Source organism: Cololabis saira, chromosome 4 (assembly GCF_033807715.1).
Source record: "Cololabis saira isolate AMF1-May2022 chromosome 4, fColSai1.1, whole genome shotgun sequence".
Lineage (NCBI taxonomy): Eukaryota > Metazoa > Chordata > Actinopteri > Beloniformes > Belonidae > Cololabis > Cololabis saira.
Window position 1 is genome coordinate 12,414,673 of NC_084590.1, and position 26,056 is coordinate 12,440,728.

At 42.3% G+C, this 26,056-nt stretch overlaps 1 protein-coding gene across 5 annotated transcripts in view; it reads right to left on the minus strand.

Moving 5' to 3' along the window:
- Positions 1-24,947, minus strand: part of b3gat1a (beta-1,3-glucuronyltransferase 1 (glucuronosyltransferase P) a) — a 110,171-nt gene extending 85,224 nt beyond the window's left edge. For all 5 annotated transcript variants that reach the window (XM_061718884.1, XM_061718886.1, XM_061718885.1 and 2 more), the window contains exon 1: positions 24,442-24,947. The gene's annotated coding sequence lies outside the window, so the exon portion shown is untranslated. The remainder of the gene's footprint in view (positions 1-24,441) is intronic.
- Positions 24,948-26,056: the final 1,109 nt, after the last annotated feature.

Here is a 26,056-nt window from a genome sequence, read left to right on the forward strand (position 1 = left end):
TGGAACATTGGATTACTTTGGATGGCATTTAATTTCAAACTCGAATGCGTAAGCCTTTTTCGATGTTATGCGTCCACAATTAGGTGTAACACCTCGGACAAATTGCCTTTCATGGTCAGACGGGGAGAGATTGCGTCTCGCCTCCGTCTGCCAGATGAGACGGTAGAACGGACGCTGTCCATCTCCCTGGCATGACATTGCATTAACCTCCCACATACCGGAGCTTCATCTCCAGATAAGCCCACCATTACGGCGGCTTCGCTGCCTCTTCCCTTACACCCCTCTCTCGCTCTCCATCTCCCTTTATTGCCTCCCTGTCTTCGCCACCCTTCTTTCTTCCCAGTTCAATTAACATTAACAGAGCTCTGGCGGACTGTCTGTTCATGGTGACAGCCCGCTGTCCGCAACAGACTGTGTTGCAATTATGTTCCGGCCAAGTGGTATCAGAGCCGCCCGTGTCAAGGTGATCCCACGTGAGAAAGCTCTCTGACCTCCAACCAGTGCGCCGACAGCAGAGCTCCTGTACGACACCGCGTCTTGAATCAGCCTCGGCGCCCTCAGGCAAAACGTCGGAGCCCAAACGCGGGTTGAGGCTGCTGCTTTAATGTGAAGGCTTCATGGAGGAGGAAGAAAAATAAAATTAAAAAGTAGCAGCTCAGGTGGTCTTAAGGAGCAGGTTGTCTTTCAGGGAATAAAGACGTCGCGCATGGTTTCTCTTCACCTTGAGATGTTACCAGGGGCAAAGAGATTTGAGTTAACATTTCCTGTCATAATTCAGCAACGATGGAAGAAAAAAAAAGCCTCAGTCTCTGTGTTTCTGTGGGCATACGTGCTGCGTATGATAATCTGAGCCAGGAAAACTGTTCAGTCTTTGTGAGCTGTTTTGCCAAACATGTTTGGATTCAGTCACGGCTGGCAGTTTGAAGGCTTATTCATTTTTATTGTCTTGATTGGGGCGTAGGTGTACATTTCACAGCCTGCACTTCAGTTATTTTTTCAGTTTATTTGTAGTTATTTTTGATCACTGTAATGTAGGAGTAACTCATGATTGCACAATTATGAAAGGAAACACTGTCCAGCACTAAGTGTAGACGGTAGACCCCGGATGTGACAAGTTAGAGAGGTGACATCAGCAATAGAAAGAATCTAATTCATGATAAAGTGCAATATAACAATTTACCATATTTATACATTAACACAGAAAAAAAAGAATGAAAGAAGAAACTTTTTTAGTGTCTTTGTATCCAGACTACAATATTGATTGATGTCATAAATCACATCCAAATACAGACGGTAGTTTTATTAACTGTGCTGATTAGTGAAGCAGGAAGCTGTATCATGTTTGATGACAACTATAAAATCCTTCTTGTTTTGCTCTGTACCGGTTTGATGAGAACTACTTATTTAATTTGAGACATTGTCTCTTTAACAGGGGGATGGGGTCACGTCAGGAAACGCTGGGCAGAGTGCTGAGTCCAAAACAGTGTGACATCTAACACAAGTCACACTTGGAAGAAAAGCCTCTTTGACCGGCAGTAACCTCTTATTACACGGACACAAGAGACGAGTCAACTGTTAACATTGGCTCTTTAAGCAGTTGACCCCAGATGAATTATGTCATCCTCTCAATTTTCAGCATAAGCACGCAATGTCAAGACTTCCTTTAGTTTGAGGAGGCGATTACGAGAGAAATGAGTAACCCTGTCATGCATGAGTTACTAAAAATAGTGCAACTTTTTTCTCTAATACTTTTATATGAAAGGCTCTTTCAGGGGCAGGGCCATGGGGACATAGGACCCGCCCCCTAAAGTTAATGTTTTGTGGGTAGCTTGGAGACTAAAACCCATTCACAGTGCCAGTTTGTTTACCTTTACTTAGCCCCTTTTACAGAAACAGAATGGCATGATGTTTGGATCTGGCACCGTTACGACCCTGGTCCACCTCGGGAGGCAGTAACACGGCCGTAATTAGGGTAAATATGGGTGCTGTATGAATTAGCAATGCAGAAGGGCATAAATCACATGCAATGATGGCTGTAAACTCTTCACAAAGGATCAAATCGGTGCGTCACAGTGACGGTGAGAGATGGTCTGACCGGCCGTCCGACAGTGATGTCTGGCTGTCACACCACCGTGCCAAGTTATAGGCACGCTAAAGATGCAGCAGAAGACAAAAATACCAGTGGATTTATATCCACAGCAGTGGCAGGGGCTGGCTGTACCACAAACTTTGTCAGTTTACTTGGGCCTTTTGCTACTTGGTGAACCCAGATGCTATGTTTACCAACACACGGGAGCCTTAACCCCCTGAAACCAGGCCAGAGTCTCTAACCCCCTGAAACCAGGCCAGAGTCTCTAACCCACTGAAACCAGGCCAGAGTCTCTAACTCACTGAAACCAGGCCAGAGTCTTTAACCCACTGAAACCAGGCGAGAGTCTCTAACCCACTGAAACCAGGCCAACATCTCTAACCTACTGAAATCAGGCCAGAGTCTCTAACCCCCTGAAACCAGGCCAGAGTCTCTAACCCACTGAAACCAGGCCAACATCTCTAACCCACTGAAACCAGGCCAGAGTCTCTAACCCACTGAAACCAGGCCAGAGTCTCTAACCCACTGAAACCAGGCCAGCATCTCTAACCCCCTGAAACCAGGCCAGAGTCTCTAACCCACTGAAACCAGGCCAGAGTCTCTAACTCACTGAAACCAGGCCAGAGTCTCTAACTCACTGAAACCAGGCCAGAGTCTCTAACCCACTGAAACCAGGCCAGAGTCTCTAACCCACTGAAACCAGGCCAGCATCTCTAACCCACTGAAACCAGGCCAGAGTCTCTAACCCACTGAAACCAGGCCAGCATCTCTAACCCCCTGAAACCAGGCCAGCGTCTCTAACCCACTGAAACCAGGCCAGAGTCTCTAACTCACTGAAACCAGACCAGTCTTTAACCCACTGAAACCAGGCCAGAGTCTCTAACCCACTGAAACCAGGCCAGAGTCTCTAACCCACTGAAACCAGGCCAGAGTCTCTAACCCACTGAAACCAGGCCAGAGTCTCTAACCCACTGAAACCAGGCCAGAGTCTCTAACCCACTGAAACCAGGCCAGAGTCTCTAACCCACTGAAACCAGGCCAGAGTCTCTAACCCACTGAAACCAGGCCAGAGTCTCTAACCTACGGAAACCAGGCCAGAGTCTCTAACCCACTGAAACCAGGCCAGAGTCTCTAACCCACTGAAACCAGGCCAGAGTCTCTAACCCACTGAAACCAGGCCAGAGTCTCTAACTCACTGAAACCAGGCCAGCATATCTAACTCACCGAAACCAGGCCAGCGTCTCTAACCCCCTGAAACCAGGTCAGAGTCTCTAACCTACTGAAACCAGGCCAGAGTCTCTAACCTACGGAAACCAGGCCAGAGTCTCTAACCCACTGAAACCAGGCCAGAGTCTCTAACCCACTGAAACCAGGCCAGAGTCTCTAACCCACTGAAACCAGGCCAGAGTCTCTAACCCACTGAAACCAGGCCAGAGTCTCTAACTCACTGAAACCAGGCCAGCATATCTAACTCACCGAAACCAGGCCAGCGTCTCTAACCCCCTGAAACCAGGCCAGAGTCTCTAACCTACGGAAACCAGGCCAGAGTCTCTAACCCATTGAAACCAGGCCAGGGTCTCTAACCCATTGAAACCAGGCCAGAGTCTCTAACCCACTGAAACCAGGCCAGAGTCTCTAACCCATTGAAACCAGGCTAGGGTCTCTAACCCATTGAAACCAGGCCAGAGTCTCTAACCCATTGAAACCAGGCCAGGGTCTCTAACCCATTGAAACCAGGCCAGAGTCTCTAACCCACTGAAACCAGGCCAGAGTCTCTAACCCATTGAAACCAGGCTAGGGTCTCTAACCCACTGAAACCAGGCCAGAGTCTCTAACCCCCTGAAACCAGGCCAACATCTCTAACCCACTGAAACCAGGCCAGAGTCTCTAACCCATTGAAACCAGGCCAGAGTCTCTAACCCCCTGAAACCAGGCCAGAGTCTCTAACCCCCTGAAACCAGGCCAGAGTCTCTAACCCACTGAAACCAGGCCAGAGTCTCTAACCCACTGAAACCAGGCCAGAGTCTCTAACTCACTGAAACCAGGCCAGAGTCTCTAACCCACTGAAACCAGGCCAGAGTCTCTAACCCATTGAAACCAGGCCAGAGTCTCTAACCCACTGAAACCAGGCCAGAGTCTCTAACTCACTGAAACCAGGCCAGAGTCTCTAACCCACTGAAACCAGGCCAGAGTCTTTAACCCACTGAAACCAGGCCAGAGTCTCTAACTCACTGAAACCAGGCCAGAGTCTCTAACTCACTGAAACCAGGCCAGAGTCTCTAACTCACTGAAACCAGGCCAGAGTCTCTAACTCACTGAAACCAGGCCAGAGTCTCTAACCCACTGAAACCAGGCCAGAGTCTCTAACCCACTGAAACCAGACCAGAGTCTCTAACCCACTGAAACCAGGCCAGAGTCTCTAACCCACTGAAACCAAGCCAACATCTCTAACCCACTGAAACCAGACCAGTCTCTAACCCACTGAAACCAGGCCAACGTCTTCCTCCTGCAGCAATTAAGGGCAGCTATGATGAAACCGGCACTAATGTGTGTGTCTCATCATTTTTAAAGGCATTTGGCACCACCTGGATGGAGCGACCAGTGACCACAGATATAAGGGATTTGTCGCTGACTGTGGAGCCAAAGTAGAGGACAGGGGCTGTCTGGAGATTGCTTTGTGACAGCATACACTAGGCAGGTAATAATGTGCAACAGAGCAGTTCCTGACATGCTGTCACTCAGCTTAAGTCTGACAAACATTCAATTAAGAATCAGCTTTTCGTTAACAATAACTTAATTGTGTTTGATGAATCTTGCATTTCACTATTGCTTGTAAATCTAAAGCTAATTTACCTGCTTCTGTGTTGTGTGTTTTGAAGATATTTTTCCTATGCACAGTAAATCGTGTTTTATTCATTCATTTATTATATGGAATTTTTAAACAATCAATAATTCCCTTTTTATTAAAAAAAAAAAATAATAAAATTGGCTCCTCTGAAAAATGTTGCCACTTATTTATAAAAATCCTCTATAATTTACTTCTAAGGATATGCATGTAACATTCTTCTTGTAAAATTCCTACATATTCATTTCTGAGCAGTTTGTGGGTGCGATTCCATCACCCCTAGAGCTGCGTAAAACCAAATATCAAAATAGAAAAACAGCGATCAACGGAAACACCGGCCCTCTGCTGTACATCAAACTTTCAGCGATTCAATTTTCTTTTGCACAAGTGTCATGGAAACGCAACTAGTGATGTGTCCCACATATCATTCAATCCTTTCACAAATTCATGATGACAAGCTCAGGTTGCAATTTTCACCTCAAGTGTATTTACTCTTTCCTTGACAAAATCTAAAATTTTTGAACACTGTTCAACATGTATTTTCCATTTTACAACTGTCCACTCTGGTGGACAGCAAAATCTACTGAAAATAAATTAAACTGTGAGCTCTCCGTACTGCAATGGAAAGCATGGGTCTGGCAGGGCTCTGCGATGTCCACTGAAGTGACTGATTTGCATCCTATTTGTGCCTAAACCCTCCAAACCCACACCTATACTTAAGGAAATGGCTTTTTAATGAATGTCCACTCTACAGACTCTGACCCCTTTGCATATATGCATGAAAGGAGATTTACAGTACTGTGCAAAAGTCTTAGAGGCCCATAGTCTTGTGGGACACCGCTACCCCTCACCTGACTGTGAAATACAAAGTGGTCGAGCGATGGCAGAAATAGGACCAAGAACCAAGCACGGACTTAACTCTTTACAGAAACCGTGTCATACAGATGTTTGCAACAACATTAATTAGCATTCAGTTATAGGTTCAGGAGAGGTTTACATATGATCTATTTGTGTCTTCAAGTGACTGTAAAATTAATAATTTGCTCTGCTTTGACTTTAGTCGCTGCTACAGTTGGATTCTAACAAATAATGACTCGTTTAAATGTTTTGGATGTAATTCACATCGTAATCATACTATTCCTGTGTCTTTCCTCAGCTGCACTGACCATGTGCCCGCAACTGACCACACTAACGGACAGCTTAAAAAAGCAATGGTGCCTTAGTTTGGCTAAAAGTGGAAATATAAAAATGGTAAAAGTGATCGGGTGGTGTACTGGGAAACTCAGTAGCTGATCATGACAACTTATTGTGTAGGTGCAAGTCTTCCTGTGGCTATGTAACACTGTGCTCAGAGCACAGGAGCAAATTATTCTGGAGAAATGTACTGAAGTGATATATAACGATTTTGAAAGTACAATTTTCCATTTGAGGCTCAGATTTTCAAAAGAACTGCAGATGAGAGATAATGTTCTTCTGCAAAGTTGAGTCCCAAAAAACTCTCTCTTTGGAAAAGCACATTTGACTTTCAGATCAGCTACGCTGTTTCAACTCATTTGATACGGAGTTACAGAGCTGGTGGCAGACGCCCAGAGCAGCTGACGACGGGGACGATCAGCCATGATGCAATGATGATGTGACGAGGACAAAGACAACAAAGCGGAACGTTGGGAAGAAACAATAACAGTACACAATGTGGAAAAATGTCATTTCTAAAAAGAAAGGAAAAAGAAAAAATATGTCTACAAGCTAAAATAGAGTAATTTCACTTTTCAACTCAGAATTAAACTCGTTAAAAAGGTGCAATTCACAGCAGGAAATACATCCACATTTCAGTCACACATAAAAGCATTCATGAGCCATATTTATACCCACACGACCCATAAATACTAGTAAGCCAATGCACTTGGTCTGAACACTCAGAGATTATGTATCCTTGTTGTCTAATATCATTTACATATAAACTTAATGATGAAGAGCAACTCAACAACAGAAGAGGCCGACTTCAATTTGGGACAAGAACTGATAATTCTATATGACATTAGCCTATTGCAGGGCTTCAAATTAAATGTTATTAGACAAGATACCCTATAAAATATATTCAACATAAAACCCACGTCTTCTTTACAAGCAGCTGGTACTGTAGCTCAACAGCTCCTTGCTGTCACCGTGGTAACAGCATTGTGGAGGGTCACATATATAATACCGTGCACTCACTAGACAAACATTGAATGGAAATGCAACACTGTGGGCTGGATATTAAGACACACAAATATGTTGCACTGAAGGAATTTCCCACACAGAAACACATCAGGAACCCCAGCACAGAGCCGGAGTCTCACTTATTACAAACAATCTGAAACATCTCCGGGCTGCTAACCAGATCTTCTCAGCCAGGTGGAAATTGTTATGTTGCTCTTTTTCCCTTTATCAGCGCCACAAAAAGGTGTTTGAAATCCTGCCTAAGTCTTAGCTGCCGTTTAAACAGGAGCCTGAAAGTTCATCTGCGCTCCGTCTTTACGTAAGCCAACCTCCGACAGCTGCAGATTACAGAGACACAGGAGGAGGCAAGCACAGGCGTCGGCCTTCACTTGCACTACTGAATGCTAACCTGTTCCAGATTAAAGGAAGGCTCTTCTCAGAAAAAGGGAATTCGAATCACACAGTTACATGTCTCCTATTAACACGGGAATCAAACACCAAAAAAAGTGCTGAAAAAGAAGACTCCTCATCCTGAGCCCTCATCACTCATCTTTGTCATACTATACATAAAGATCTGTGCACTGTATGAGAGTGAAGCATGAGCCATAGACTCAAAAATCCATACCCATTATCGTTGCATGCATGCTTTTCATTTGCAGCGCGGCGCGGCCAAAGCCGTATTGATTTGCTTCCCATTTCCCAGCTTTGGCCGAGGTGTAAAAGCGTGTTTTCTCTCCTACTGGGTTTGAATTCCTCGTGATTGAGACCACCTTTGGATAATGCCTATCAATCATATGGTGATTATCATAAATGTCGGTGGTGCAGGGGACATCTAATGTACTGAGGAAGGAGCAATTTTAGTTCTATTTGGAAAAATACATTCTTCAAATGCTGTCTAGTTATGTAGTTAGATTGTTTTTTAACTGAAAACATTGAAATGATTCTTAAGCTTTCACATACTAACACCACTGCCTTAGATTTTAATGAAATCTTTGTGACATGTTTAGGTCAAAATAATACAAACTAATGGACTGCAACAGCTCTGTTTCAGTCATTTCCAGCTCTGGTTTTAGGAGGCGGGGCAAGAAACTCCACCTCCCTGTAATGCAGGATCAGCTGCTTTTGAAATCGACGTTGCAACTTTTAATTCCCAGCTTCCGAGGCCCAGCATGCATGTATGCAGTATGATGTGAAGTTGTTGCTGGAAATAAAGAGGGAACACATGTCTATTTCTACTCTGATCTGAGTTTCTGAAATCACAGATTTGTACAGCTCATCCAATAGACTCAGATGACACCAAACAAACTGTCTGAATTATAAGTCCCTGATTTGATAGTCATGTTGGATAGCCAGATAGTTCCTCTCAGTTAGTTTTTTACATTAGTAGTCTTGTGCTGCCAAGACATTTTATTACAAATGTTACTATCTTGATTATAATACACTTAATCTGACCTCATGTGTGTCCTGATTTGAATGTGGAGCTGAGCAAAATGAAAAGCAGCAGTGGTAACGTGTTACTCTTGATACTTAACAGTTTTACACATTTAACTTTGATTAAGCCTTATTTAAAGTCAGGGATCCTGCCTTCATTAGCACATAAAAGCTCCTCTCCTTGATTGTATAAATGGACTAAAACATGTATGTGCATATTAAGACTAATGGCTGTGCTCATGAACTCTCACAGACAAAACACACACACACACACACACACACACACACACACACACACACACACACACACACACACACATGCATACAAAGTATGTGCAGCTATTGGAAATGTAACCTTCAGAAGTAAAACGTGGAATCACTTGAAAAAGCATCTCTTTGTGAAACTGTGGACAAATTGCAGCGATCTTGTTGCTGCACTCTTGCCTTCCAACCCAGAGGCATCACATCAGACACAATAACAAATGATATTTGATTAAATTGGACCCAGATGGAATTATTTCCCCCCCGTAGATCTTTATTAACACGGGCAACACAGAAAATCTTGTCCACTGTGTAAGATAAAAGACTTGATTGATGGCAGGTTCTCCAGGATACTGTTGCTCTGTCATTGTCTATGATGGATGACCTACTCCCAAATGTCCTCTGGTGGGGACAAGTCTTGAGTGACACAATCATAAAGCAGTCAATTAAATCCACGCCTTCTGAGTGTCCTTTCAGGAGCCGGGTCACAGTTTCCTCCCTTTGTTCTGAACAGAATAGCAAAAGGCTTAAAAATCCCTTATTCTCAATAGATAAAAAACAACGTAGATCGATAGTCCTAAAGCCGTGCAAAATGTACATAAAAAACGAATATTATGATGACTATACATATATATATAGTCCACTTTGAATTTGATGGCAGCAACACGTCTCAAAAGTTGAAACATAGACAAAAAAAGTTAGTTGGACAACAAAATACCTCAATAAACATCCTGCGACTTATTATTATAGTGTAAATGGTTATAAGGTTTATGGTGCTCTTGTCTCTTTGCTGCTTTCTCTCCTGTCGTTCTGGGAAAGATAAAAAAGACTGCTCCCAAGCCAACTTTTAAATGCATATAAAGGTTTATTACAATAAAAGAAGGCATAAAAACACACTGCAGGGTCTGGGATCTTTCTGAGCCAATTGTGAAAAAAAATCAATGAGCATGCTCTCAACTGAAGCTTTTAAAGGAGACAAATGAAAGAAAGCCTGTCCTACGTATGTTGTCCATCAAACATGACAGTTTTATCTTCAGTGAAACTCATGACTGAGAGATGCACAAATCAATGGTCAATGAATTTCTTTCTTAACGAGGAGAGGCCAGAGAGGCCCAATGTCCGATTAACAAAGTGTCCATTTTGTCAGATGAGCTCACAAGACCAGATTAATATTCAGATGGAATCACAAGACCAGACACTACAGTAACAAGTCAGTCTTAGAGAGGAAGAGTCTCTCATAAGTAAACCTGCCAAGAGATTTATCAATCTGTGCCTCAAACTAAATCATTTGCAGATAATGTTCACAGCATAAAATAGCCAAATCATTGAATATCTCATCATCTAAAGTATAGAATCTGGAGAAATCTCTGAGTGGACGGGTCACGGCTCAGGAACACTTCTGAAAATCACTGTGTAAAAACACGGCTTTGTCATCCACCAATGAAGCTTAAAATTCTGTCAGGGAAGGAGGAAGCCGTGTGTTGGCATGATCAAGCAACTCAGGAAACAACGTAGAAAACCATCCTGTGGTTAGAGGGAATCAAAGTTTGAAATCCTCTTTAAACCTAAGTGGACGGCGACCATTTGGCTTCAACTAGCTATAACAGAACTGTTAGCCAAACTTCAGGTATGTCTTAGGGACATTAATACCTGGATGTCCACCAATGTTTTACTGCTAAATTCCAATAAAACAGAGGTTATTGTTTTTGGTCCCAAACACCTTAGATTGGATGATGTTGAGAAGACCTCCAGTGTTACTGTGCGAAACATTGGAGTTATTTTTCGATCAGGATTTGTCGTTTAAACAGCAAATTAATCAGGTTTGTAAGAGAGAATTTCTTGATTTGCAAGACCTGATAGTACCGTATGTTCCTAACAGAGCTCTCCGTTCTCAGACTGCAGGTTTACTCGTAGTTCCTAGAGTATCCAGATGTCGATCTGGAGGACGGTTCTTCTGCTATCAGGCATCATTTCTATGGAACCAACTTCCAATCTGGGTTAAGGAGGCTGACTGGAGGCTAAACCCAGACTTCTTCAGCTCAATTCACGGTCTATTGTTCTTGTAGTTTGTCGTGCTGGTCTGCCCCCTCTTTTCTCTTCTCTACATGTTTGCAGGACAGATCTTCAAGAATTGCATCCTGACCTGCAGCCCCCCCCTCTGACAGTCCCTGTGTTTACCTCCATCTGTCTGTATAGATGTCTCTGATGGATATCTACTGACATCCTGATCTGCAGCCCCCCCCCCTCTGATGATCCGTGTCTGCTGTCTACATCTGTTTATACAGTCATCCCTGTAGTGCACCAGCTAGTAATGTATCAGTAATATGTACATAGAACTCTTAGTTCTCCAGCTAACAGATGGAAAGATCAGTAATATAATTTGTCTTATGTACCATTGACAATATATCCGTGTCTCTTCTCTTCCTGTTCTTCATCCTCTCTGTCTGTTTTCTCCCCCCTTATGATCCACGACCTGCTCAAGTTTTTCCTGCCACTGTTTGGCTGAAGGTTTTTCTCCCGCTAGGGAGTTTTTATCTGCCATTGTTTATGTAATAGTTGTTCAGGGGTCATGTTCTGGGTCTTACAAAAGCGCTGAGAGACAACTTGTATTAGACGCTATATAAATAACATTGAATTGAATTACATTATCTGCACTCAGTTCAAAAGCCTGCACCTCTGATGGTATGGGAGTACAACAGAACGGGAAGTCTACACATCTGGGAAAGAAATAACAATGCTGAAAAGTACATGCAGGTTTTAGAGCAACATATACTCTTCTCTGATAACTTTTTCAGAGAAGGTTTGGCTTCTTTCAGCAAGACAATGCTAAATCACATATTGAATTCATTGCAAAAACATGGTAACTCCAACTGGTCTCCTCTAGTCCCTTCAGTTCAGTTCAGTTCTGTTGTTAAAAGAAAACGAGACGTGGAACAAGTTGCTGTGTCCCAACTTTTTGGAAAGGTGTTGCTGCCATCAAGACCAAAAATAGCTGATATGGTAATATGTCTTACTGTGACATCTGTTTTTTATGTTCTGTTGTGAATAAAATGTGCGTTTATGACAGCTGCAAAAATCTTTCATCAATTCTTATTTACATTTGACACAATGTCCACGCCTTTTTGGTGCAGTGGTGGTGTGGATAATGCCTAACAGCCAGGAGCAGAAACATGACAGTAATCCTAACCGGTAGGTAGGTCGAAGCAGAGCAGAAAATTACCTCCTCTGAACTCTGTGCTGTCTCTGAACTCAAATCTTCTGAGCCACCATGTGCAGCTCAAGACAAGCTCAGCATCTCAGATGGCATCTAGCTCTGCTGATCCTCTCACAGTCATCGTGGTAAGGCATAACGTTTTTAATTAGTTAACCACAGCCCTCATCATATCAACGTGTCTGTCAGCGGGTGATCCGAACCAGTAAGAGCTCCAGCTGATCGCCCCGACTGGTCATCCACGCTCATATTGTGATTCGGTTTGTCATAACAGTAAAAAGTGCTCTCCCTGGTCATCTTCTTTTTTCTTTCCTTTTCTTTCTTTCTGCAGGGCCATCAGCTCTTGTTGTTCTTGTCTTTGACAAGAAAACACTTTTCCTAGCACCGGTCGTTATGCGGTAAGTACTCAGCTTGTCAGATCTCATCACGAGTGTTTGATTTGAGCCGCATCGACCCTGATTGCAGCGTTGGGCAAAGTAGCCTCATTCAGCACGAGGGGACACGGCTCTATTTTCCGCCATAACTACAGCCTCTGGTCTTTTGAATATGAGCATGTCAATACAGTCATTGCACACAGCTGCATATGCCCCTGGCATGATTCTTGCCCAACTGGATTGATTCAGGCTCTGTTTATCTCATTAGCTTGTAGCGTGTAATCAGTCACACAAGGGCATTCGTTCCAGGCATCCAACCCATTGTGAAATGTAACTCAACTGCACTCCGCAGCGTGAACATTACTCTGTCTACAGTTATGCTTAGTGAGGATGCCACTCTGAGAAGCTTGTAACTTAGTGCAGCCTCTCGGCATTCAGTCAAACAGTGTTGTTTCAATATCACCGAGTGATTTGGGGACCTCGCATGGATGGGACAGAAGACACGTCAAAGACTACGTTTACATGCAGTCAAAATTCAGGTTATTGCTAATATTCCGGTTACTGAAACATTCGGAATATTCTTTTTACATGGTAATTAATCATTCGGGATATCCCGATCAAACCAGCGACGCGCGGAGAACGTGATGACGCAATTACCGTCATTTCCGCTTCCTCTTCCTGTATCCAAATTCAAAACAAATGCTGCTTCGCGCAACTTTTCGCTCACCTTCTTTTAAATCTCGCTATCCCTGTACTTTCTACCGTCTACAAATGCCAAAATGTTCATATCCTTCATTACATTTATGAAGTGATTAGTCTCCTCCTCACTCCAAAAGTGTGGCGTGGTCTTGCGTTTCTCCGTGTTTAGAAGAACTTCCTGGACTCAAAAGACAAGGATTCCTTGCGAACAGAACATGCGCAGAAAACAAATTCATGTTCCGTTTGATGGGGATATTCCGTTTGGCGTTTACATGACCGAATATTCGGGTTTTAAAAGGAGTAACACAGGGCTCATATTCGGGTTTTTAAAAACCCGAATATGAGCAAAGTCGGGTTATTGGTGTTTACATGGCCGTGCAAATTCGGTTTATTGCCAATATTCGGGTTTTAAAAGGGTTATTGAGTGCATGTAAACGCAGTCAGTGTTGTTTCAATATCACCGAGTGAGGCCAGGGCTTGTGACAACAAAGAACCTAAACATGGTTTGCTCCAGCTCACAGAGATCCTGGTGTTCACCAGGCCTGTATTTTTACAGCTTCAGTGTGTTTTATGTTTCATTTCCCAAAAGATTGAGGTAATGCTCTTTTTTTGCTCATTATGTGTCTAAATGTAAGCAAACAAAAAAAAGAAGTTATCCTCAGGAAAAGACAGAGAAAAAGAGATCATAGCGGGTTAGACTAATTTTAAATGTACAGCCTGCAGAAGCTGGTCATGTCAGGCAGACGTGACGAGTACACCATGGAGCTGTGGCTTATTACAGCTGGGCTCTGCCTACGGCCAGGCATCAAATTTGATATCTCACGCAGTCACATCCATCTCCACATGGTACTTTTGACAAACCCCTTCATCACGGATGCGCGTCACCAAGAGGCACAAACAATTATTGCTGTCTTAGATACCTGAATGGCTGTAAATACAACTACCACTTCATCCACTCAGCAGCAGTTCACACTGATAATTTACCACTGGTGCGTCTGGCAATATACATTTGCTCTGTTCCCTTTGTACTCCGAAGAGATGAGGCAGACATAAACAAGACATTCTCCCGAGTCTCTCGGGGGAACAAAAGGACTACGATGAGGATTCTTTTTTTTATTTTTTTATTGAAACCCACACACACTGTTTTGAGAAGACACATTATAATAGGTCCCTCAGTGCACTGCTGTGTTGCTCTCTTAAAAGCAAAATAAGCTGTTCAGAAATTACCAGTGTCAAAGGGAAATTGCTATTCTTGACACTCAGTGGCAGTGATTGTATTCTGACCTGCTGACGTGACCGCAGCCAAGAGTGGCCTCAGCATAGCAGATGGTAGGAGAGCTTCAACACACAGGTTGCTCATTCCTCAAGTCCATTTTTGTTTGAAATGGTAAACAGATCTAACATTAATCCCAGCTGCCATGTCGGCCTGCGTTTTCCTTTCATCGCTCACTAGAGTATGGTGTATTTGCATCACAAACATACTGTAAACTAAGCCCGAGCGCAGTTCAGTTCAGTGGATGTCAAGAGACGGAATCAGAATCTTTCAAAATCAACGGTGAGGGCATATTGTGCACAAGTCATTGTTCAGTTTTTGTTTCAATATCACCCATCTATGTGTTTGGTATCATATGTAGTCAGATTAAAAACAGCCTCACCAGTTGGCGCCTTAGGGAAATCAGCCACCTGGACTTCATGACTTCATGTGCAAACTTTTATAAAACATTTAGGATCAACTATAGATGAACAAAAATAGTAAATATCTTTGTTTCCAATATTATTAAGATGTTTAGGAAATAGCCTACTGCAATTAAAGAGCCAACTAGGCTGGTCAATAGACTCTTTATATAGTTTAAAAATAATAACAATAATGATAATAAATCATATATTCATTCATGTTATCATATTGTAGCTTGATACAGCATCTTTTGTCACGTTCCATCTGGAAGGCTTTATTTTGGCTGCTGTCTCTTTAAGACGTCCCTTTGCTTCCACTGATAATTACTCAAACACGTCTGCTTCTCCCCCTTGACCCTGTATAGGATTAAGCAGGTATGGGAAATGGAAGTCTCTGCTTCTCTTTTTTCTTGTATTTCTTTGCTTTTTGTTTTGTTTTCTTAAAGACAGACTAAATTAGCCAGAGGCCAGGCACCGTATGCGTTTCACGGTTATGTCAAGAGAGGGCAATCTACAAAGCAGCTCAGGAGTTGGTTTTTAATTAAATTACATTTTGTCTTATTTATTTTTGAGCAGGGGACTCACTTTGTTGCAGGCTTATTAAGGAAACAGACTTATCAGATGCACTTTAAACTATATAACACTTAAAAAAAATAGAAAAAACAACAACAACAAAACAAACCAGGTAATATAAGCTCTGGAAAGTCTCCCTTCTTTATAGGCCATGTCTTCTTTGGTACAGAAATGCTATTTAAATAATTACTGGCATGAACAGTCTAAGCTCTTTATTTTGTGTATGTATTTTGGAGTTGGTTCATGGTGATTAATTTCTGCAGCGGAGAAGCTTAGCAAATAAATGCAGGTGCGAGGCACGTGTGACTCGTCTTCCACGGCTCTTATTAAACTATTAATTAAAGCCTATGACAGATGTGTTAAATACGCACACAAGATGCTCCAATAGGTTACCTTGCCCTTTAAATCTTTTGGCGTTAAAGTGATTATGAGAATGAGCTTGAGTTTCTATTTATTTCTTTTTTTATAATTTACATTTTTCCTTCTTTTTTTTTTTTTTTTTTTTTACACACAACATATAACATCAAAGACGCCTCCTTTCCTCGGCTGCCTAAGGGACCCAAAGAGAGAATATGTAAATGCAACAGTATTCTCTGGACTGGTTTAATTCCACATTTGAATGCATCAGCGACAGTTACTGAGTATTTAATGAAGGAAGCAGGGGCGACTTGTGATGCAGAGATGCAGCTCTGAGTGAGATGTAATTGGCACCTCCTGCACATGAAATGTCATGCAGGAAACAACAACAATAACAATGGGCTTTATAAAGAAAGCCTGTCATCTTTAACACCTCAGCGAGCTGCAAGACACTGTTTGTCAGCTCTGAACCGGTTTTAGTTTTTCTACCAAACACCTAAACTCCTGCAGCTGTTTACAATTCTAACCATGTATTTATTTTAATTTCTTTACTTGGCAGAAGATGGATAAACTCGAATACAAAATAGCCCACTAAAGCAGTGAAATACAATGGAAATAGGTCTTCCTTCCTCATTACTTGATGTGTGTGTGTGTGTGTGTGTATTTGATATATGTGCATTCAATCTAGAACAGCTCCCTTTAGGAAATGAGTATTTATCCTCACTCAGTTCAGACAGTCACAACTCCTGCCTACATTTCCCTCAGTAACTACAAAAAAGAGAACCAGACAGCCCTCTGTGCAGCGTGCGCCAATCCTATTTCATACTTTGTAACGAGGATGTTTGCTTCATGGGAGAAAACGATTTCAACACATTCAGCATTGATGGATTAAAAAAAAAAAAAGTCATGGTTTTAATAGTGTTTTTACAGGGTTGATTAGTAAATCAGATTGGTTTCAGATAGAGAAAAAATTTGAAAAACATTTGAAAGCATGAAACGCTACAGAACCAAACTAGGCATTTATCTTTTATTTTGCACTGATTATCTGTTTGCACAGGTCCAAAGCTGCAGATTGCATAACAATGCTGAGCTGAGATGCAAAGACAGAGTTGCGTGCACAGCTACGGCATCAATTGGTCAATTAGTTTATTAGAGCTTAAAACCATGAACTGAAGTGGAAAGGAACGGGCTTGTGAATAGCATCATTTTACACTGCAGCTGTTCCTAACATTGATATCTGCGCCTAATTTTCACCTGCAGTACAGACTGTGTTTACAGCAACTTTAATGGATACGGGGCACCTCTGTTGAGCCATTTAAAATGCCGGACTGATGCCTTCAACAATTTACTGGGTATGGAGCAATAAACCCCACTGAGTAACCTCCACTTACATGACAAGTCATCATCTGAGCCTTCCCATGCAGCCCGGAGCCGTTATTTATGCCTGACAAACATCCTGTTTGTTAATAACACCAGAGATTAAGATCAGCAGAAAATGAGATTGCTCCTGTTGATGAATTCATAGGCCTGGCAGCATCATTAGCACAAACAATGGATTCTCAACACACCAAGGCTCCGCTTAATAATGAGCAAGATGTTTTCTGTAGATTGCATAACAAGTCGGCGTTCGCGCCATACATCATGAAAAGAATAGGACACAGAAGGGCGAGATATCAAGTTGTTTAGTGTCATTTTTCACCTTCAAAGAGGATCACAAATTCCCTCAAAGAAGACAAAACAACATCAGCACAGTCCTCCTCCGGCAGATTTATGAGAATGACCAAAGACGACCCACTGGAGGATGCTGCTAGACATGTCAAGTTGTTATAAATATGTTCCTCCATCTTTATTTTTGCCACCGAGTCAAGTTTACTGAGTGGGTTTTCTTTTCCTGGGCATCGTGCACTTCTGCTTTGTCGGGAATCCTTTGCATCAACAAACCACAGAGACTTTACAGTCACCTTCCAGCGCAATGGACAAATATGACATACTTTATTTCAGCAGGCAGGGTTAATGTGTTGAGCCTGTGTGTTTTAAAGCAATCCTTGATCCTTTTTCCCAATGCAAGTTCCTCTGGCCACTGCACATGTATTTGTCGTGTTGCTCTAAGTAAATAGTGGGTGAAAAGTGAGATAAAGAGTGAGAACAAAGAAGATTGAAGACAGATCGGTCTCCAAATCAGGTCTCCAAATTTCGAGCCTGCCCTTCAGCTTAGTCGATTTTGTTGCTTGCTTGTAAGGAAAAGGGTAATCTTTTTCACCACTAAAAGTTTGGAGTCAGGTTTAGCTTTTCAACACAATTCCACTTTGTTCGGTCCGGGATTTTTGTCACTGAATTTGACATGCAGTCATACTAACTTGCACTGATGTAATGCCCGAGAGGCTCATAAACACATTCAGTGAATGGCACTGGCTAATGGAGCTCTCTTTCCACTGGCCCGTGCCAGTGAAATAATCTCCCAGCATGTTCATAAGGTGATGCCTTCCCCTGCAGAGCTGGACGCTCACTTATTCTCGTTAAAGATGAGGGATTTGCGACAAAAGCCTCGAGGATTTTCTCAAAAGGGTAAATGAGAGAGCAGGACTTTTTCAATGGTTCTGTGCAACCCTTCGCTATTTCCTAATCTGTGAGTAATTGCGACAGCCGCCACTGGATGGGAGTGGATGGCTACCAGAGAGACGGAGGCATAAAAGCTTCAAAAGATTCACCACCAGACTTCCTGCTTTGATAAAACATTTGTAACGTCAGATCAGACGGATCCGATCTTCAGGTTTGCAGATACATCCAAATGATTGAAAATAGCACCTTTCTTTATAATATTCATATTTGATATAATTCCCAGTTATAGTGTTTTGTTTGTTAGACCTCAACTATAACTAGCACACCCACATTGTTCATCACCGCTGTCAGGTCACATTATCCTCATGTGGCTCAGGGTGACGACAAGGGAAGACCTCTGTCATCATCTGAAATTATCTTCCCTGACTTCTGATAGCAGACATTTACTGTTGTGGGGGACATGCAGTTTATTCTACTGTAGTTTCACAGTTGGCTAAATGCACTTAACACTCCACTAACGACACGAGCCGTGCCATCGCTGCCACAGTGATTGCAGGTTAAGCTCATTTCGACATGATGGACGGAGTGAAGCTCTTCCTTTTCACTCTTGTAATTGTAACACTCAAAATAATTGAAACTAGAGGAGGCAGAGGAGGGAGCGGAGCTGCAAGCCACTTCTTGATCTTTCAATGTGGTATAACACAGTTTGGCTCTGGAGGAGGCAAACCTTGCGGGCCGGGTGAGGAGTTGTGCTTATTGCTTGTGCCTGGAGATATTGCAGTCTTTAGTAGTTATTGTGTGTGTGTGTGTGTGTGTGTGTGTGTGTGTGTGTGTGTGTGTGTGTGTGTGTGTCTTTGTCATAAACTTGAGGCTACACGCACTGTACGCCTTCAGCAGCATCTCTGCTCCGGCTCCTAATCTTCAGCAGGCCTGATGAATTTGAACAAAACAAAACAAGTGACTTCCAGCTGCCAGCTGTTTGTAATGCCTCCCTCTGTTCTAACAGCAGCATTGCCCCCGGGGAGCATGGGTAACCACAAATATGCATGACGAGATTATATTAAAGAAAAAAAAAAAAATCACTAAGAAAAATAATTTGTTTGACTCACTCAGTCTTACCAATTGAAACTGATGCCTAAGCGGTAAAACCCTGTAAAACAAATGATTACAGGGTTTACTTCATGGGCCAACTTGCTCAGCGGACGTGAAACATGATGTCTGAACAAAAACAAATCACTTGTTAAAATGTTACAGATTTTAACAAGCTTTCTAAATAATACAAGAGGAAAAAACAATCTTTAATGTGGCTGCTCTGACTGGAATAATACTCCTTTTTTCCTTTTTTCTTTTCTTTTTTGCTAAAAAAAACCAAACAAAACAAAGCAAAACACATTAGTTTTATTTGCCTGTGGTATTGTGTAAGTGATGCTGGCATCTTCTGACTTATTTTAAGCATGACTGAGAGGAAGGATGGCATCAACCAACCCTAAGAGGCAGCTCCGGTTTTGGATTGAAGATTAATGTGATACTTGACAGGGTGCTCTGGTTTTTTTTGGCTTCGTCAGAATGAAATATGATTTACAGTGTAAAATAAATTTCACGAGCATCTTTTGCACTTTGACTGGGACACTTACACGATGTGATGCCACTGATCCAATCATACTGAGTACCTCTGTTATCAAACACCTCACTAATTAATATGCTTGAATACATTTCCCAGAGAAAAATGTGACATATAATCTACATCTCTTTTGAAAAGCAATACAATGTGTGGAAAAAAAAGACCTTTCAAGGTATGCTTTATGATCCTTTTGAAGCACTTTCTTTCTTTGACTTTAATGCTTTCTATTATGAGCGCCATTGCCTCTGGACTTTAAGATAGCATCCCGTCCTCCTCTTATAATCCTTGCCTTTCAAACTCAATTTCCCATTTAAGTGAGTGCTAGTAGCCTGTCCAGTGATTCTGTTTGGCAACCCTCCCGAAATTGCTGAAACAAGTCACGATGACTTCAACAGCTCCAGCAGTTTTTAGGAGTTGAGCATCTAATTATGTGGTGTTGCTGGTCACTACAAGCTGCTGTGAGGAACCTCGAGCGAACGAGCGCCGTCCCTGAGGGGAGAAAAGCTGCTGGAGGGAAGGCGGGGAGCCGCTGCCAGCACACGTCCGGGGAGTGCACTTTATTCTAATTCCTCTGCAGGACAGTAATGAGCCACAATAGTGTCTTTGTCATTGGGCAGATGGACAGATTTTAAGCGCCCCGTGGAGTGCAGTCTAGTGAGGTACAGCCGCGCTGCTGCAAGACCTGACAGATTGTTCTTAGAAGCCATTTTGGTGTAAAGAGCATGTTCCCACTGCATTTTTAAGCAGATGTATCCAACCCTACGGCGTTCCAACCGTCCCACCACACAATTTAGGCTTCAGGTTCATAACACTGGTAACTGTAGTGACTAAATGTATTCTGTGGTGTAGAATAAACATTAACCCTAACCCTGGTACAAGCAGCCTTTGCTTTATGTCAATAAGAGAAACACATAATTGTCCATCTGGTCAGTAATAATCACAGTGATCATGAAACCGTTTCATACACAGGAATTAGAGGGCAGATTTGAGAACTACTAATATTCATACTAGTTTTAGAGGCAATAATATCCGCATTGTTGCATAATGTTTTGTTTTCAACTTCTAAAATCACTTCTTAACAGCTTGTGGAGAAACAGCAACAAAGTCCACCATGCAGATACAGAACTCTGCAGATAAAACTGGTTTGAGGAAAATAACGTCTTCAATGTTAAGGAGAGTGGGCATTTAAAGGAATTTAGTCGTTAAAACTACAATAATGAGCTTTACTTTTACTATCCACTTGTCAAGTTGACCTGATAATTTGTAATGTCCATCTTTCATTCAGCTGGTTTTTGTGCCGTACATTGGTAATAACCTCTGGCTGATATCAGCCGTGCTTTGTAGTGGCGAGAGGTGTTTTTTTATTCCACAAAACTGCAAATACAGACAGATATTTTGTATATTCATAGTGTATTTGCAGCAGGTGGTGCATGCAAACGAACGCTTACACCCTACTTGCCTGCTGTGAACAAGAAAACCTTTGATGTAAACTGTAGGAAAGTTGGAAATAGAGTTGGAAATAAGACTGTGGCAGTTCTCTGGCAAACAGTCTTTTTTTTTTTCTAAAGCATTTAATATTCATGATCATGAATGGGGGAAGTGTGGGGGTTGGCATGGCCTGCACCTGTCATACATAGTTTTACTGCTAAGCACAGACTGTACTGAATGCTGTAACACTGTTTTTCAGTCATATGATGTCAACCATCTATTGCGCATAACAAAGTTAATATATTTTTGTTCTAGTTGAATGTGTTCCCTCGCTCCGACCTGCTGTTGCTAGGGGTGGACCGCTCCATGTTTGACTCTGCGGAGAAGCTCACTTACCTTCAAAGAGAAACCCATAGCACCCACTGAACAGACATCAAACATCGCTGAATTTTTCCCACTGGAGTGCAGTTCCACAACCTGCATCTGCGAGCTCTCAGCGTAGGTAGACAGACTTTACATCCACCCACTTGCCGCCCCGTGTTTCTAAACCCCCACAGTCTTGTCAATAGCTTTCAAAACATTTATTCACAGTCTAATCCCTCCGTCTTCTCAGGCCTGGAACATGTTATTACACCGCCCAATGATGTGTGAAATACTGCTGAGTTACCCGCGATAAACTTCACATAAAGACCTTCAACACGTGCATTTACAATTATGTTCACCAACATAGTACTGTTGTGAAATCACACTGTCAATGCAACATTTATTAAGTGTTCCACATTCAGTCAGTAAAAAGACTGTACAGGTTGTGACACGTCTTGGTGGGGCTGGGAATCAAACTGTTGACCTTCAGATTGGAAGATCAACTGCTTCACCTACTGAGTAAAAGAGGCCCCAAACCACTTTAAAGACACGCTGTGTGGTAATTCGTGTACTGGAGTGATGATTGCTTTGTGTTTGCATTTATTGCTCCACATTTCTGATGCTTATCAGAGGCTAAAGAGCTACAAGAACAATAACCTGGGCTTGTGTATTCTGCACCCATTAGAGCTTAACTTACCCAAGACAGACATTTAGAAATAGTTTTCCCACAACTATGGATTCATGAACTGGGAGTCTGAGTGAGTTATTTATAAGCGGCTATTCACTGTCTCACAAAAATGACAGAAATTTCCCAACAAATCTATTCCATTCATTCAGTAAGTGAGTTACAATGGCAGAAATCTCGGCAAATTGGGTTTGTATTTCTGGCCCCTGGACACTGTGTTTTGCGGCCAAAGACAGGGACAACCTTGAATACAGAATGAAACGACAAGCGTTCTTCTCCATAAAAGACACAGATACTATTAGCTGACATTGCTGAAGTGAGCAGAAACTAAATTTATACTCGGTCAGAGGGTGCAGAGCTATATGGGAGCCCGCTAACACCCATGTGGGAAACAGCTGGGAACATGCATGGCATTGCTGCATGGGAGCACTGCTGTATAGACTGAGAAATGAGCGCCAGGTGTTGTTGCCATCATGCATTTAGGCTGCACAATGGAAGGAGCACAATTAACCCTATAAAGCTGAATTTCTGGGACCTTTTTACCTCCCCTCCCCCCAATTAAAAAAAGGAGAAAAAAAGCTGTATAGAAACCAAAAAATTCTGCAAAATAAATAAATTAAATTAAATATAAAATTAAAATAAAATGATCATACATAATGAATTCAAAATGATAAAAAAAAAATATGTACACATTGTTGAATACAATACAATTTCAATATATGATTAACACTTCAGTTAAAAATATAAAAAAATTATTAATCTTGTGTGTTATTTCATGTCAGGCATTAAAAGGTTAAGCCGCCTGGTTACTCGTGTTGGAATATTGACCACTGCGTCTTGTGTTGCAGTTTCCAGGGTGAGGTGATCCTGAACTGACAGGAGTTTTGGGTTTTGGGTTTTTTTTTTGGGTTTTACGTTACATACGGAATAAACATGTCTATACCACTCAAGAGTTTATTTTTAGTTCTAATAATTATGGTCTTCACTTTTACTCAGTGGTTTGTTGTTTTTTTTATTTTTTTCAAATATGAGAGGAGCCACATTTACTGGTAATGCTTGATGTCATGTTTTGGGCGTCAGCATGCTGTGAGAGGACCAGTTAAAACTCCCAGGGATCAATTATGGGATATGCACTCTTGACATGACTTAGGACTGGAGCCCAGACCTCCGGGAGACATTGTGCAATGTTTTCCACTGAGATTACCAAAGGTTTCTGCTCGAGTAAAAACACAAATATTTTTGTATATAACATCATAAAAAATAATAAGTCAGTTATTTCAGTATTGATAACACCAACTCCCACCTACATGTGAACAATGCTTCTTTTCAGTCTTTGCTAAGTTGAACCGATACCTCGTCCTGCTTTTTGCTTTTGCTTTTTAGATTAGAAGTTCAGCACGGCTTGAAACAACAGACAATGGATGCCTTTCGTACCTGTGCTGAGCACCTTTTCTAAGAGCTGAGGTTCCCGGAGCAGGTGTCTGTGTACGATTGATCAGTGTCACCTGTGAAAAGCTCTTAGACTTTCTATTTTGTTTTTTTAGACTTCATAATATATTTCTTTCATCACACTTTTTCGAAAAAAATAAAAATAAAAATCCCACCACAATATGTGCAATAATATATAGTGAAAAAGTAAATTCAGTTTATACTTATAAGCAAAACTCATGGACAGTAAATTCCAGTTAGCTTTGCGGGTCCCTTAAAAACCAAATCCCTTCTGCTCAGCACCCAAATGCTCATCATGAGGATTAACACCAATTTTTTCTTTCATCCGGCTGACACTGAACTCTTCTTCCAGCACCAGCCTGTGCTGCCTCTCTGCGGCATGCAACATTGCAACATGCACAGATTTTCCCTCTCAGTTCCACAGTGCCGCTGTTCACAGCGACCTGGGGACAAAGATGACAATCTCCCTGACTGCTAATCCAGCCCTGATCAGCATGGAAATTGGTTCATCTCTCTCAAGCTTGTGTGCATGCTGCTTTCGAGTGCATGTCTGATGCATATCTGTGCATTTCAACCAGTCAGGCATGATGAACATGAAGATAGTGTGCTATCTGTATTTTTACCTCATTCAGAGACTTCAGTGTAAGACTGCTGCTACTCCCAGCGGCAGAAAGACTCCAATTCATCCTAGAAATCCTGTTCTTGTCCCTGCTGTGTGTTGTCCCCCTTCCTCTTCATTGTCCCATCTTGAAGGAAAGGCAGCATTCAAAGCATCCCTTTCTTTTATTCTGCCATGCCAGTAGAAACTCGCCTTCATGCATTGGATAATGGAGAGAAAAAAAGGAGAGTGATGTAAATCAAAGAGAGGACTCGCGCTCCCAGGATTTGTTTTTGTCTCTTCTCTCTCCTCTTCGTGGGCTCACACGCGCAGGAAACGTCAGAGTGGCAGAAATGTATGTGTTTTGCCTCTGTGGCTCCGCACCTCTCCTTTTCCTCACGCTCACTCCCACCCCCTCTCCTCTCTACCTCTTTTTGTATGTCTCTGTTTTTGTCCGTCTACGGCTCGTTGGCTCACACAGAAGCCGGCTGCTCTGTCGTGACGGTTGAGACGGCTCTACGCGTGCAGAGACATCTGCGAATGTGCTTATGTTGGGGGACTACAGTTGCCTCTTAGCAGAGACCGAGATCACCCTCCCCTCCTCCCTTCCAGAGATGGGCTTTCTCATGGCATGTACCACTTAAGCTCGGAGCAGGGTGGGCTGCAGCACCGACAGAGAGGGGGGATGGAGAAATATGGCATGTGGGAGGGGGTGATAGAATACGATTTGGTTACAAAAAAAAGTCTGCTAAAAACTGTTTTTGTATTGGCAAGTGGTAAAAGTTGTACTTCTGCTATTCAGATTTCATTGCAGTCTCCTTACCACCATCAGTGCAACGGTTCTCCATTCTGGACATGTCCAGAATAACTGCATAAAAGATGACAGTATATTTTAACTTTTAAAGCACAGAAATACTAACAGCTGAAACTGAGTCATGATAGGATATTCACTGCCATGAACTGACAACGCGCAACATCTGGTTTTTAAAGCTGGAACCACTATGAAAGTAGAGAAAATTGCAGTTTATCATAAGGCCACTAGAGGGCGGCTTCTAATATTTGAGCTACATGTTGCGATAATGTCGCGATATCATAAAATGTGATTTTGAAATTGCAACATGAGAGATTATAAGGTTGTCATGCGATGCAAGAGTGAGCAAGCACTCGACTTCATCAACTCTTCATGCTGTGCTTTACTCTGTTGCGGAAAAGCCTCTAACTAGACTGTTTTATACAGTCTAAGGGCTAAATGCATCAGTCTGAAACTGAATCAGCTGAAACTCAGTCTAGAAAAGGAACAGCACATCCGTACTTTAGGATCATTTTGGTGCAGGAAGATGCAGTCAGGTGTTGAGAGCAAGCCGTGTTAATGTTGCTACTTCACTGACTAAAAGTAGGGGTGAGATGAGACTGCGGCTTTTACAACGATGCGGCTAATTTATGGATTTCCATAGGCCAACTAGCTTTCTGCCGGCAACACATTTACTGGTAACCTCGTCATATCAGACCAATGAAATTACCGAACAGGTCACAGTGGACCAAGGAAACTGTTTCGGCAAACTACGGTAACCCGCACTTTTTCAGATGCTAACTGCGTGGAGCAGTGTCAAAGAATCCACCGTCACCAACGGGTTCCTAAA